This window comes from Penaeus monodon, chromosome 11, assembly GCF_015228065.2.
Source record: "Penaeus monodon isolate SGIC_2016 chromosome 11, NSTDA_Pmon_1, whole genome shotgun sequence".
Classification (NCBI taxonomy): domain Eukaryota; kingdom Metazoa; phylum Arthropoda; class Malacostraca; order Decapoda; family Penaeidae; genus Penaeus; species Penaeus monodon.
The window spans coordinates 25276421-25281420 of NC_051396.1; the positions used below are offsets into that span (position 1 = coordinate 25276421).

The following is a 5000-nucleotide window of genomic DNA, read 5'->3' on the forward strand; positions in this document are numbered from 1 at the left end:
ACTGGTAGTTGTGTATGCTTCTTAGTAAATCAATATATTTTGTGGTAATTATGTATGTATATCTAGTAATTATGTCTATGTTTGTTTGTAATTTTGTCTATTAGTAATTATTGTTATATGTTTATTAGTAATTGTGTCTGTTTTTATTAGTAATTGTGTCCATATGGATATTAGTCATCTCGTCTGTACGTATATCAGAGAGTGTGAATATTTGTGCATTTTCAGTTGTTAGTAACAAAAGCCTTGTTAGCTCGGCCGGGGAGCAAATATTATGTCTCGGTCGGGAAAGAGTTGATTTCCGGTCATTCAATTTCGGCCCGAGCCCCGCGAGTGCATAATCGGGTTTCCGGCAGGGGGCCCTGGACTGATCTGGCATGCGTTCTTGAAGGGTCAAAGCGCGAGCTTTATCACGAAACGACGTCGCCGAAAGTAGCAGGGCTAGCGGGAGCGGGTGATGAGATCGGTGGCAGGGCGGAGATACGAGGAGGAGGAGAGGGGAGAAGGGAGAAGGAGAAGGATGGGAAGGGTGGCAAGACTAGGTGTGTTGGGACTAGGGTGGCTGTGGATGGGCGGGGGGCATACACTCGCTACACTCGGTCAGTGAGTCAGTGTGGTTTGCTGGCCCGGTCGGAGAGGAGTGCTCGCTCGCGTGCTCTTGTCTCACTCTCACTCGCTCCCACGGCACACTTGGCGTTCGCTTCATCCCCCATCCGTTTTGTGTGTTCACCTCTATTTCTCTCGGTTTTTGTTTTCCTCGAGTGTTTCCTTTCCTTCCCCTCCCTCTCCCCTTCCTCTCTTCGGGTAAACACGATTGCGCGAAAGACATTTGAAGTCAAGCATCGGCTGGAGGAGGAGTTTTAAAGGGAAGGTCCCACGTTCTGCCTCTGAGTTTCCTCGTCTTAGCCAGGTAAGTTTGGGTCTCTGTGTGTAGGCAGGAAAAGAATAGGTAACCCTGAGCGCTACGTTACCGGTTCGTGCACCAGCACTAACCCGTTTCTCTGGCTACAGGTAAGTACAGTGTGTCAGTACGTACAGGGTTCACTTTCTGTTTTCGTAAGAGTATCACCGCGAGTCTCATTAGGTGTCACACTTACTTGTAGGATTCTTGGCCGGTAGATTCTGGGTTTAGTGAGTCTTAACACAGTCCGTTATGTTGCGGCTGCATTGTCAATCCGCACAGCTCGCATTTAGGGTCATGCTACCCGGCTCTAGGACGTGGTACTGTCATGCACAGGACCACAACTCACCCCCGCACATGACGTCACCTCTCGTCGATGATGTCACTTGTCTTTTCCTTGATATATTCGCTACCTTCGTCCCTTTTTTCTTCTGTTTTAATGTATATCTAAAACTCAGTGACACCGGCGTGTTTCGACCCTTTCATTCATTTTGTAGGTCACATTCCCGTCCGAATGTGTTGCCCGTGTTTTACAGCTGCTTCGATGTTCGTCCTGATTCATTTGTATGTTTAATGGTGTACGTGACGCCCGTTCAGTCAACAAGACCTCGCACATTTAAGATCTGTAACTATTATTCCCAAGGGATTTACTCTTGTTGTTGTTCGGCATACCCTGCTATGATAAACGGACAGCAGGTACTCTCGTGCATCTCATCACCAGCTGTGAGCAGCAGCCAGATGCACGGTTCAATCAGCTCTGTGTGTAGTAATCTCCGTAAGTGTGCGCTAACTGAGATTTACCATTTTTTATGCCAGCTGCAAGTTCTAATCAAAGTTCCCAGCTGTGTTTACCAAGCAGCATGCGTGGCGATCACCTGAAGGGAATGAAGCGATTTTAGGAAGAAGCTGCACATACGAAGATCTTGATAGCCATCTGTGCTTCCTAATGATTTTACTGCCTATATGATGACTACATACATTTCCGCGGAGCTTGTTGGTCTGTTTTTAACGAGAGTACTGTCTCAAATATAGATCTGTTAAGCTGGAAGTAATAATACTGTTACAAAATAACATCCATTTATATACTGTTTCCTACCCTATAAGTCCCACTGGCACTCAGGAATGGGTCTGGTACGGTGGTTTAGGCTGATTATTAGAAGCATTAGTTACAAAACGATGACACCGTTGATAAAACAACAATAACCTTTAGCTTTATGTATGGTGTGCTATGTATGTATGTTTCGTTACGCGTCACAATAGCCTGTGTATCCTTATGACCCAGATGGTACAAATGGCCCATTATATGCGCGTGTGATCATTGCGACCGGACGTTGTGATATGCTGCACTTCCGATCTGTTACATATTATGTCAGCGCACCATCTCTGTGTTGACATTTTAGGAGCATTATTTACAAACATATAATATACTAAATATATGTGTATGTGTGTGTTTTTTGTTTATTTATTTATATGTATAAATATAGATGTGTATATTATATATATAATATATATATATATATATATATATATATATATATATATATATATATATATATGTGTGTGTGTGTGTGTGTATGTGTGTATGTGTGTGTGTGTGTGTGTGTGTGTGTGTTTATATATATATAGAAAGGGAAAGGGAGAGCGAAGAAGTGTGTCGTAAGATGACGCATATACTAGGTAGTCCCATCCTGGTCCAAGGGCCGTTTCTCCGCTATGCTGTGTCATGTTAGAAGAACCTCATTCTCTTAGGCCTATGCTCCTCTGTTCCTTGTGTATTATTTGTGCACGACGGCTGAGATCCTCTCTTGTGTCGCCTTGCTTTTTTCTTTCGCCTTCATTCCTTTCTTCAGTAAGGTGACAGACAAGCGACACATATATCCAGGCAGACAAATCAGACAGACAAGTCAGACAGACACATAGAGAGGCGGACAGGCGGACAAACATACAGACAGGGAGATAGACAGACAGACAAGCAGATAGACGCACATAGACAGAAACAGATGAACGAACACAGACAGATAGAGACCGAGTTTGAATCATGCGGGCTTATAGCACATGCTGTTAACGTTGTGCCAGATGGGTCAGGGTTAGGATAGAGGGATATGATTTAATAATGATAATGATGATGATACTATTAACATGAGCCAAAGTGATGATAATATATTACGCCAATTTCTGTGGCAGGTTAAATTCGTTCATTAATCTACATTTATAGGCAAGCAACATGGCGTATGTTAGTCTGATACGTGAGGTTCACATCTTGCCACTCAGCCTTTCATACATCTTCATAGTATGCGATTTGCAGGCTAAGGCTAGTCCCCCAGGCTCCTACGCGTTCCTGGGACACCATCGCCTGATATGTACGTGTGTACCCTTTCCGTACGCTCCGAGTTCCGTGCATTATAACAACTTTATCCCTAAGTGCACGCGATGAGCTGTATATGATTAAAGCATGAACGCTTTCACACACACATACTGTACTTGCACACACACACATATATGCACACGCGCGAACACACACACATATATGCACACGCGCGAACACACACACACACACACACACACACACACACACACACACACACACACACACACACACACACACACACACACACACACACACACTAATTAAACCAGTACGAGGCACATGAACCATGGCAAGAACAGAAGTGATCCAATGAGATGGGCCTAATCTTGAACAACTCTGCAAGATTGCATGTGTCATCTAAGATTTAATTGAGAATCATCCTAACATTCACATTCAAGTTGGCGAAGGCTGTAAACGTCATGCAAGAGAAAGGGTGACTGGTTTGGCTGCGTTATTGTCTGTTTATAGTGTTGTGGTTCCGTCTGGGTCTTGGGTTATTCAGCACTTTTTGGATATGTGCTTTACATTGTGATTTTTGATTGAATGTAGGTTCATGTATTGTTATTATTTTTGTTTTATTGTTGTTGTTCTTTGCAATGGTTGTTATTGTTATTTTATTATTATTGTTACTGTTATTGTTATTATTATTGTTTATTGTTGTTATTGTTATTATTATTGATATTGTTATTATTATTATTATTATTATTATTATTATTATTATTATTATTATTATTATTGGTATTGTTATTGTTGATATTGTGTATATCATCGTCGTCTCTATTAATATTATTATTATCATTATTATTGTTATTACTGTTATTGATATTACTGTTATTATTATTTATTATTATTATTATTGTTGTTGTTGTTGTTATTATTATTATTATAATGAGTTTTATTGATGATATTGTTTTATCACCAACCTCATCAACGTCGGCGTTGGAGTGAGCCCATGCTGATTTTTGTTTATATGTGTGTTTATATGGATTTAGCAGATGATTTCACCAGTGACTTGTGATGGATATTTTAAGATTACACTGTATACAGATGAGAGGTACACCGGTGCTGCATGTGACACCCGCATCGAGAATTGGCTCGTGTATGTTGCATAATATTTGCAGGAAAAATATCCCAGCAAAATGTGGTGGTTTTGGGTTCATGTAAATTGATTTCAGCTGGTATCATTTCATTGTGTACGTTTAACCGTAAACATCTGTTTAGTCTGTAGTCTGTATTCTTCAACATTTTTAAGGGCCGATCAGTTCAAAGGCCATATCCTAATTGGATGTGGGTGGGGATGTGTTTACATCTCTAAGTTTAGATCCAGGCCATTGAAAATTCTATGAGCTCGTTAACAGAGAAGCAAGTGTTTCCTTCCGAGGGAGTTCTGCCGCAGAAAAACAAAAAAAAAATGTGATGACACCCACATACACAGTCCTTCCCAGGTGCCGCCTCGCTCTTATCCTTGAAGAGCAGATTCACTCCTCATTTGCGCAGATATTTTTTTTTGTCTGGCGCTATTAGGTGATTTTTGCTCATGTGTCGGAAGATTACAGCATTCTGACGGTTGGTATGAATTTCTCGATTTTTTCCTTCTCTTGTTTTACGCCTCACTTCCTTTCTTCGCTCTCAATTTCCTTTAGAGTTCTTCCTCTTCTCTTAAATGTCCTTCTAGCCATTAATTTTACGTTAATTAGTCCTCTGTTCCTACTTTTCCTTTCATTTCTCTACGAT

The 5000-nt window shown here is 41.2% G+C and overlaps 1 long non-coding RNA gene across 1 annotated transcript in view; it reads left to right on the forward strand.

Moving 5' to 3' along the window:
• Window positions 1-347: 347 nt before the first annotated feature.
• LOC119578864 overlaps window positions 348-5000 on the forward strand; it is a 109340-nt gene continuing 104687 nt past the window's right edge. The window contains exon 1 of the long non-coding RNA XR_005229223.1: window positions 348-907. This is a non-coding gene — a long non-coding RNA (uncharacterized LOC119578864). The remainder of the gene's footprint in view (window positions 908-5000) is intronic.